The following is an 11,553-nucleotide window of genomic DNA, read 5'->3' on the forward strand; positions in this document are numbered from 1 at the left end:
GGGAACAATGACAAGGTTCTGCTGGACCCATGCGATTTTCACTTTTAAATGTTCAGCTCCAAACTTTGTTAGAAGCATTATAAAGAAAAATAATCTGGTTTGTTGATGGTTTGTTTGGTTTTTGTTGTTTTTTTGTTTGTTTGTTTTTGTTTTTTAAGATAAAGAAAGGCCAAATATATAAATGTTTATCCTCAGGTACTTTTTTGAGCATGTCTAAAATATTTGGGGAAAAAAATCTGCCACTCCTTGAGCCATGAAAATAAGTAAAACCCCAAACAAAATAAACAAAACACCCCCCATCAAGCAAATAAAAGCCCATAAGAAACAGAACTCAAAACTAATTTATCTAACACAGACACCATGGAAAAATTGTCAGAACTTGGCAACCCTGCAAGCACTGAATGCATAAGCTGTTAATAGGATGTCTTGAATAATCTCAAGATTACAGAGACATACATACATCTTCCAAAGCATGCAGATTACCACTATAGCATTTAATCTTCTTCTTTTGTATGTTAATTAACATTCGCATAAAAATAAAATAAATTATTATTATGTTTATGCATCAATTTTTCTGTGCATCTTTCTTTTCTGTTATTCAGATGTTTTTACTTTGTGTATTTCCTAATATTTATTTGCCAGATTTAAAATCTTAAGCATTAATCTTCATTAATGTTGTACTGGAAAAAGAAAAATGCCTGTAGACAAAAAGTTGGAAACTAATTTGCTGCAAGAAAATCAATTTCAGATTGTTCTTATTAAGCTAATGTGTAACCTCAAGCCTTATTAATGAAATAACCATGGTTATATTATTGATAAATTTAACAAATCTTAGCAATTATAAAGAACTGAATCCAGGTCCATGCAATGAATGTTAATACAGTGATGAATCATTTGTATTTGATGATCATAAAAGAGATTTGCTGCACTAATCTGTTTTCTTCCTCTGCTTTTATAGAAGCAATTTCATTTTCCCATCCCCAGATTTACAAACATCCACCTCCAGTCAGATTCTCTATTGCTTTTACTTCAATGCACTTTCATCAGCTGTCACAGAGCATTCTGAACTCTGTAAAACATGAAATGTATATCCCCTATTATTATTTTGATTATTTTGATTTCCCACTCTTAGAACTGATATCTGAGAATGTAGTCTGATTTTTATTTTTTTTTAATATCTTCTGAGCATTAAAGTAATTTGTTTTCTAAAGGAGCTATTTCTGTTCAAATAAACTTCTTAAGTTATTGTTTGCGTTGCTCTGTTGTAAAGTCTGAACCTCTTCTATCCTGATATCCCTGGAGTTTATTGGTCTCCATGGACATTCACAAATTCTCAGTTCCAGGAGAAAGCTTTAAATTAATTTTTCCTCAGAACACTGTTGGGGGTAGGGAGAGGAAGAGTGAACACACTTGAAAGCTTAGACTTTTACCAGGCATCTTTTCTGACATAAAATGTGTTTCTTTCTAAGTGTGCTATTCAAACTTTAAGCCAATTGATCTTTATGTAAAATACATGTATGTTAATTATTTGGAGTATTGAATTGTCATTTACTCATTTTTCTGTATGTCTAATGTCTAACTATTGTCAGTGGTGATAAATCACTTTTGGTTTTTGTTTCTCAGATCTCAGGATAGAGAATTTTTGATTGAGTTCCAAACCTGCAAGCTCAGGGTGAGTAATTGTTTTTGTTATTTCTTTAGCTTGAATTTGGATGGTTCTGGAAATAACTGTATTCCAGCATATGATTATATTTCCTAAAACATGAAAAAAAAACAACTCCTACACAGTCTGTGATAATGTCAGCTGGTAATATCAGCAAATAAGCTCTTTTTTTTTTTTTTCAGGAGATTGTAAAGAAAAAGGGTTTTTTTCTTACTGTGCAGACAGAAAATGAATTTGTTCATGGCTTTGGTTTCTTTGTTTATTTGTTTGTTTGTTTTAGCATGGTTTGAAGAGTCCGTGACATAACTGTACTTCAATGCTACATGGGTAACTTAACTGGTGCATTTTCAAACTCATGTTAACACAGTCATCTAACACAGGAGCTGACGTAATTTCAAAGTGAGAAAGATAAAATGAACAAAGAGGCAACAATCTGTAAAAATGACAGAGGTCCTCCAGGCATAAACTGGATTTGTGTATATTAAATCCCTTGTGAGAAAACATCTGTTAAGAATGAGTAAGGGCCAAACAGCAATAGACAGTAAAACTATTATGTTATGGATTTTATCAAAACGGTTTCCTACTAATGGAAGTTTAATGTTACAGTTTTGGGGAGTGAGGTAAAAGACAGATAGCTGTTATAATGAAAACTAAAATTACTGGAAACTTGCAGGTGCTGTAGTTCACTGTTTTTTTTTTCTCTTTCCATATATTGAGTTCCTTTGGGAAACACTATGTTTAATGTGAACTCATTTGAATGAAGTATATTGACTTTTAACATGTTGCTGTAATAATTTCATAAGTAAAGAAGTTATTGAGACAAACAAGCTTAAACAGGTTACCAAAGTATTCTCTTGTGTTTTAAGTTTATTTCATAATGTTAAAGACAATACAGTTGAGTGCTTGTTTTATAAGAAGAGACAATATGATTAGCATGCAATTGAGATCAAACTCATAAGGAAACCTCATCTATATTAACACAAATAGCTGTCATACTCTGCATACACGGGCAGCAAACAGTGTTCCTAGCCAGTGGAAGCCTAAATCCAGGAGAACAGATCTGTTAGCCTTGCTTTGTGATTCCACTCATTCTGTGAAGGTAATAGTTCAAAAAGCACCATGGCAGAAATGATGAGATTATTTTACCATTACACCTTTTTTTTTTTTTTTCTTGTAATGTTACAAACTTTGAGTTTTAAAGTGTCTTTCTGTTTCAGAAGCTTCTTATGAAAGCCTGAAATGCAGAATTTTGTAGTATCAATTTAAAAAAAAAAACATGTAAAACATTTTTCTTTTAATATTTGGCCAGGCCTGGCAGGCTGTATTTCCATCCTGCTTCTTTTGGTTTTCCATGGGGTTTCTTTCCTGTTCTTTTGTTTATATCCTTAAACAGTGGAGTTGATTATTGCTATCCCACATGCTGCACAGCACAGTTGTAGAATCTTCCCTGCAGGAGGTGATTTAGAGGTGTCTGCTGTAAGTCTATAAAAAAATGTTAAATTCCAAATCCCTCAAATCTAATTTTTCCTAGATATCAGAGTGTGTACAGGGATACAGGGCTTATTCAGATTCCTGTAAAGGTTCAGCACTCATAGAAATTAGTAGTAAGCAATCTATTATTGTCAAAATTCTTAACCGTATAGATGTCTGCCTTGTTACGTTGGTTAATATTTGATGGTTGAAGAAACACTAAAAGTGTTAACAGTACACTGAAGTTGACAATTAAAGAATTCTCATTATAAGACTGGTATGCTTATTAATGTACGATTCCTGGTGACCAGTTTTTTTTCCTGTTTTGAACAACTAATGCTGTATGAAATACACACAAGCATGTATGTGTGTGTCTGTACTTATAATAAAGCATTATATTTGAAGAAAGAATTATACAAATCCAATGGTATCTCATAGGTTGAGAAACTAGTGTTTCAATGACATATGAAAAGACTTTTTAGTTTTATGAATATAGGTGAGAAGGGATATAACTGCATTAAGTAACTGATAAATACAATGAAATTATGGTAAAGTAAGTTTTCCTGTGAGTTAAAAACAAGAAAAAGAACCCAGAACAAAACAAAACAAAATAAAAACAAACCCACAACCAAAACTCCAAACACAAACCCAAACAGATCAAATGAAACATAGCAGAAATCAACAACTTTTATGGGAAAATCCAGAAAAAAAAAAAAAAGCAAAAAAAAAAAAAAGCTCTAACCACTTATTTCAATTGGATTTCTTCCATTTATAATACTTCAAGCAATTAAAAGATACAGCTGATAGTGTTTTACTATGGAAGTGTTCTTATCTCCAGTAGCATAACCTTTCTAATCTATTCAAAGTAGAAAGATAAACAGCCTAATTAATTTCTTGCATAAATTGACAAAGTTTAAATGATGTGAATTAGACAAGATATTCTCCCCAGTGGTGTTTCTAAACTGTAGGTATAGTTGATTTGTCAGACAACATTTTACATTGTTTTATTGGCCTACAATTTGTTTACATAAAAGTGATGACGATGACTAAAGCAGAAGGAATTCTTGCAGTATCTGAATCAGGGGTGAAATATTATCTTGTTCTTTCAGCAGTGTTTTCTTGAGATAGTAGTTTAAACAAAGGTTTTTTGTATGCCTGATTTAGTCAGCTGTAATAAATATTTTTGAAAAGGGGCACAGGCAACTCTAAGAAGTATTGGCACTGTTAAAATAGTAGTAGTAATTATATGCATCTTGCTATGGTGTTTTTTTTAATGATTGTTTTAAATTATGTATATATTTTAAAATCTCATTTAATAAATTAATGCTTTCTACTTTCTCCTTCACTTGAGTGACTTGGTCATTCTTATGAAGCTTTATCAGAAAATAACCCCCACAAACTGATACAGAATGAATGGATGAAAATAGATCTTTCATTTGAGAACTGACACCAGAAATTTACCTAACTTTATATCTAGGTCATGTCCATCCCCTAATACCCAGTATTCATGTTTTCTATAGAACAAAATGGAATTTAAAAAAATCCAAAACTAAACCACCACCACCACCCCCCAAAGCAAGCAAACAAACAAAAAACCCCACAAAACCACAAAAAAAACCCACAAAAGACAAACCTTCTTATTCTCTTACTTATTTCTTACTATTTTTTCTAGTCTTTTCCTACTTCAGATCTTTTTTTTCAAAGTCCTTTCACACATGTATTTTATGTATTGCTTCATATGATTGAAGACAGAATACATAATTTCAGGACTTTGGCCAAAGTTCTCAAAAAACCCCCACCGATTAACCAATGAAATGTGCAATGTATTTGTTTAGATATAACTACAAAATTTAAAAAAAAAAAAAAAAAAAAAAAAAAGTGCAATGGGAAGAAACAGAAATGACTGTTTCCTGGACATCTTTTGGATGATCTAAGATGATTCAAGTCTGTAAAAGGCAATAGGCAACCACAGCAGTTTTGAAAGATGTGTATTTACTCTGAGGATGTTAAGCAACTAAACGGATTCTGATAAATGTCCATACGCTCACTCATTTTTGTTACTTTTATGTCAGTGAAAGCTGTGTCAAGGAAGGAACTTGACATGGAGTGTGGGCTTCAGTTTTATTTTATGTTCAGCTTGTGATGTCTTTTTCTATTAGATAGCATTTAAGAAAATAATTTTCTTGGCCATGAATCTGTAGTGGGACCATAAGAATTCATCAACCCACAAGTGTCATAATTCACAACTTTTTTGTAGTATTAATCTGGTCTAGAAAACCGATAAAACAACAAGAAAAAAAGAATCTTCAGAAGCATATTTAAAATGCCATTTTCCCCGAATCCTGCTGAATGCTGTACCAGGAAGTGTTGGGTGTGTGACAAGAGATACGCTTGTATGTTCACTGGCAAAACCTGGCTGTTCGATACAACATTTAACATTGTATTTCAAGAACTTTACTTCTGATTACTTATTTATATATGGATAGATGGACAAAAGCACAAACGTATGTAAGTATGGATATTTAAATCATATTAATCTTCCTGAATGCATTCTAAATTTGAAGTGTGCATATGTGCTTTATACATAGGCATATATGCTCCTGTATATTTATACTTTTCCAATGTGACAGGTAATATTTTCTTAACAGCACTGTGAAAGTGCTTAACCACTTGTTCTTTTAATGTAAATTTCAAGCATGAAAAGTGTAATAATACAGAAAAAGCCAGTACAACAAAATTCTGTTTTAATACTCTTAGTAGTAGATTCACTAGTGTGTGAAATGGTATGGCTAGAAATTTTGTAGGTCAAGCCAGTAAAAATAAAAAGTTGTAGGTAAATTAGGAATGAAGTCTGGGGTTATTCTAGGGTGGGGTTTTTTGATTTTGTGACACTCCCCAAAAAGTTACTCTTGCTGAAACATATTCTATCCTGCTGAAAGATTAAAATTTGTCACCTAAAAATCTTATTTATTTTATTTGAAACAAAATATATATTTTCATTAAAGAATAGCACCAATAAAAAGTTAAATAACTTGCATAAAATATGGAACAGAAAAATCCCACCTCTTTATACTGATGATAGCTTTCATTTTCTAGTAAGCATACTCTTAAAATATTGATTAAAAGGTCCTACCTAGCCTAGGGGAAATTATCAGTAGAATGATGCTCTACAATCTTGATATTCTGTATTTTGTACCTCTGAGAATGTCATTGCATCTCTTGGGAGTATGATTATTTCTGAAGTTAAAATCACCTTTAAAAGAACAAACAGCTTGAATCTCATTTGCAGGTGGACGGAGTATAACATACAGTGGAAATAAATCTTTAAGCACATAAACCAGAAACCCTCATTACATTCCTAAGAGTTTTGCAGTGGTGAACTTTCAGAAGGAGCTTTGCTATCATATATAGGCAGGGCTATCATATAGAGTTCCAAATTGTAAAAGACAAGGATTTGTTAGAAACTAAATGAAGTCAATCAAGGAAGAAATGATGGTGTAATTCCACTAAATGGGCATTAATTTTGGAATTGGTTTCTCCAGTTGTATCATTTAAACAATTCAATGCGTGACAGATATACCTTTTCTGACATACTAGAAATCACTAGTAATGGACACACTGGTGGCTACCGTTGTCAAGACATTATTAGCAATTGTTCTTAGATTGATTTTCTGACAAATCTTTGAAGTGCTTCGACAATTTACAGCCATCCTACTGAACACAATTATTGTTGGTTGCTGTCAGGCTATAGGAAAGGGGGGAAAACAGTCTGAAGCTATTACCTTATATTCAAAAGGCATGTCGGTATCTCTTTAGGTAAGCCTAGAGTTACTCCCACTTACAGAAGATGGAGAATTGGAAATGTAAATTATAAGTTAAAGGTAAAATTGTTTCTTTCATGCAGCCTCCAATATTATTATTGAATATCTGAAACAAATAATTTAAAATGCAACATAACAACAAGTTTTCCATTTGCTTCAGTAGAGGTCTGTTAACTCTCTGAAGGAAGGAATTTCCCAAGACCAACATTTTGGTAATGTTGCAAGACAAAATTAGTGACTCATATAACCTCACTGAAGACATTGATAAAATTACATCAGGGATAAATCTGAGAACTTTTTTATTAAAGTTAACTATTTCTTTCCTTTCTTAGGGGTAAAAAATGATGCATTTGAAATATTTTTCTGTTTTTAAATAACTGACAATAATTCTTCTGAAATTTTTCACAAAACCTAGCAAAAAGACTTCCATTAATGTCACTGGCCTGTAAATGAAGTCCTTTTTCATACAATTCTAGTGAGCTTGATCTTACACAGAAGTCCTTGTCAGTCAGGTCCTCATCCTATACTTTCATAGGTATGTAGGTAATTATGTCTGTAACTTTCCCATGAATTATTTTCACTGGGCTTGTAAAGAACATAAAATAAATGAGTCATTACCTTATGCAGCTTTCCTGCAAAAATGGAGGGGAAGAAGAAATTTGCCCAATAAAACTGAAGAACATTATAGATGTCATATGTAGCATCAGATTTATGGCTAAAGGCATTAGAAACCAGAATTGAATCACTCTGTTGTCTTTTGTTTTCTCATTATTTTACATTCAGTATGAAAGCAGAGAAAATAGTTACATTACTCACAGCAGGAGTGAAAGTACCATTAAAGCACAAGTTTATCAGATATTTGATTATTTAAAATTCACATTAAAAATACAGAAGAAAAAAAAGACTGGGTATTTAGACTTTTGCGAGGTTACTAGACACATGCTTCAAAGGGTGATGTCCTACCTTCTCATCTTCATTCAGTTTCTGCTCCTGAAAGAAACAAACATCATCAAAGAAAAATTTGTCAATTTTTTATGATTGAAAATTATCACCTGAGTTGTCAACACGTGTGGATCTCTAAAGAATACAGCTCAAGTCTCATTAATATTGGTTTGCTGAAATAGCATAAGAAGCAAACTACTTTTTTCATTTCATATGCAATTATGTCTGCCTTCCAAAACTTACTTATAGGAGTTGTCATGTAACATATGTCACCAACATGGGTTTTTTCTCAATACTTCATAGCTCTGGTCCAATATCAGGCTAGAAATCCCATTGTCTTTCAGTGAAATGTACTGTTCTTTTGTGTGTGTGCCCATGTGTGTTCTGTGGAGGAGTGGGAGTTTTTCAGAATTTTTATGCTCAGTAAAAAAACTGTGTAGAAATAGAAACAGAAAAATTGCATAGTGAAAACCATTTTTCCAGTCCACCTGGGATGGTGGGTCCCACAAATACCTGATTTTCTGCACAGGCAGAGGTGGGAAAAAAAAATTAGGGCTTCATTTTCAAAGAAAATGTAGCCAATGTATTCACCTACATTCACTTGGGCAATGAGTCCAGCAAAATCTGATCTCAGCTGAGTACAGAAATTTTATGGGAAAATCTCTTACATACTGTGTAAGTAAATATACCACTAAATGCAATGTTAGTTTTAAACAAAAGGTTGTTAAATTATTTTAGTCCAGAAGTCTAATTAAAAAATATTAATTATGTTAATAAACACATTAAAGAACACAACATAAACTCTGGCACTGTGAATCAGGTCAAAGATCCATCTAGCTTAGCTTGATTTTTCCAGTGAACATTGGCTGTAAATGTTTGGATAATTTTTTTTCTGAAATAGCCTCCACCTTCCTTCAGTCAGATTGTCAGTTCCACTCAGCTCACAGTATTACATTGAAATGGAAAAATGGGAAAGGATAAGGAAGAAATCTGAAAACATTTGAAATTTTTGTAATTTTAGACTTCATTAATAAGTAGGCTGAGTAAAGTTTCTCATGTTTTTTTATGTGTCAAATTCAATGAACCTTTTAGAGACTTCAAAAAGAATGTTTCATTTCTGAATGAAATTCCTTTAGAAATTTTGATCTCATTTAAAAATTAAACTGAACTAGAGGGGAAGAAAAGAAAGCACGTCATGTGCTAGAACACATATTTCTGTGTATGAGTGAAATGAAAATTATATGATTTCCATACTTTTAGCAATTTATTCAAGTACAATCTCTTCCCTCTATCTCCTCCCAGTTCAGTCATGTTTGTGTATTGATAAATTACTTGGGCTTTCCTTGCAACACATCTGAATGCACAATCTGAATATGTGTAGGAAACTCTAGGATATAATTTTCTTTTTGTCTTTTTTTTCCTTTGCCATATCAAGAGTAAGGAATTTATGTACCATGAATTGTCCTTTTGACTGGTGATAACCCTATGAGTCTTTATCAAAGTCAGTATCTGATCCGAAACTTGTTATTTATTTGGACTATGTGCGTACTGGGAGATCAAGATTAGACTTTTGTTGGATTGTCTTACTGATAATGAAGATTTAGGGAGGAAAAAAAGAAATAAACTGTATTGAGAAAACAACTTTAAAGCATATTTACATCTGCAAAAGTGTTTCAACAGAAAGCACATCATTTCTGGAGGTAGTAAAATAGATGAGCTTTCATTCTGTAGCTGAACAGAATTCAGCTTTGCATGACAATTAGTAAACTGCCACTGTCAGCAGTCAATAACAACCAGTAGTGACTGCCATTTATGATTTTGTGACTAGAATTTTATTCTTAAGTATCCTTCCTCTCTGATACATTTCCTTGCTTTCAGTACAAAGCCATTCACTTTTCTACACGGAAAATATACGTGATCATTGTGCCATATAGTTGATGGCATTCAGTTTATAAAACTAACAGCTTTCTGAACACCAGCAAAATAGTAGCACACAAATCAACTATACTTAGGTTGTAGTACAGAAAATTAGGACTGGAGAAGACAGGACTGTTTTTATAATTGGAAATGTGTGAAAGGTCATGGAAAATGTTCCACTGGACAACAGAGATCAGCCTTCTCTAAACAGAGAGACATGAGCATATTTTTTATATTAAACATTTTGTTTGACATTTTAACTCTTTTTTTTCTTGCTTCCAAAACCACTTAACCCCTTTGCAAATCAGTCCAAGTGATACCAAAAAAAAAAAAAAAAAAAAGAAAAAAGAGAACTCCTGATATCTGTTATTAACCTTAGAAAGCAGTAATATCTTCTGTATAATGAAATATCAGGTAATCCCTTTGTGCAGAATAGTTCTTCATGAAGTAACAGGAGAAACTGTTTCATAATAGGAACAATACTTTGTAGTTTTGAGGCTTAGTTTGTTGCATGTTTTTACATGTCATGGTTTAACCCCAGCCGGCAACCAAGCACCATGCAGCCAGTTGCTCACTCACCCTCACCCAGAGGGATGGGAAAGAGGATCGGAAAGGAATGTAAAACTCAAGGGTTGAGATAAGAACAATTTAATAGGTAAAGCAAAACCACACACACAAGCAAAGCAAAGCAAGGAATTCATTCACCACTTCCCATCGGCAGGTGGGTGCTCAGCCATCCCCGGGAAAGCCGGGCTCCATCACACGTAACGTTTTTTTGGGAAGAGAAACACCATAATGCCAAATGTCCCCTCCTTCTTTCTTCTTTCCCCAGTTTATATACTCAGCATGACGTCCCATGGTGTGGAATATCCCTTTGGCTAGCTTGGGTCCTGTCCTGGCCATGTCCTCTCCCAATTTCCAGTGCCCCTTCAGCCCTCTGGCTGGCAGGGCCCAAGGAACTGCATTTAGTATAAACATCACTCAGCAACAACAAAACCCACCAGTGTCCTATCAACATTGTTATCACATCATAGCCATAACACAGCACTGTACTAACTACTAAGAAGAAAATTGACTCTATCCCAGCTGAAACCATGACAATGTACTTCAGGAAGATTTTCTTATGTTGGATATATACCTTTTTTCTTCAAATCTCAAAGTATTTAGGCTTAAATACCATGATAAAACTGATTTGGCTAACGTATTCAAAAGAATTTTCTGTGAGGGACTATGCCTTGGAGAAAGCTAACAGAAGCTTCCTACCAAAATGAATTATATATATATTCTATTTATAAATTCTCATTACTAATAAATTCATCTTAAGCTAAGACAAAACCATAGAGGCAAATGAACATATCTTTTGCCTTGTTTTTTTCCTTTTTTTCAATTTCAGGCTCAGGATGATATGGTAGAACTGTAAAACAGCAAGATTAGAATATTCTCACAGTATCATTTGCATTTCCATTACTTCTGCACAAACAATACGTTTCTCTTTATTTTTAAGGTATCAGTTCATATCAGCTCTGCTGGTATGTAAGGACATGCTGTAGTAACTTCCTCTGTCTACACTTCTTTTTTAAATGTATGAAGATCTAGGACTGCAGTAATCTGGGAATATTTGTTTAAAATTATATCATTGGTAGAAGTTGGGCAAAGCAGATATTCTTTAGGGAGGTTGTTTCATGTTTGTACTGTTGCCTTTTAAAAGTTTAAAAGAGAGACCAGGAGGAGCTCCAAGGT

This window comes from Falco rusticolus, chromosome Z (assembly GCF_015220075.1).
Source record: "Falco rusticolus isolate bFalRus1 chromosome Z, bFalRus1.pri, whole genome shotgun sequence".
In the NCBI taxonomy this organism is placed as follows: Eukaryota; Metazoa; Chordata; class Aves; order Falconiformes; family Falconidae; genus Falco; species Falco rusticolus.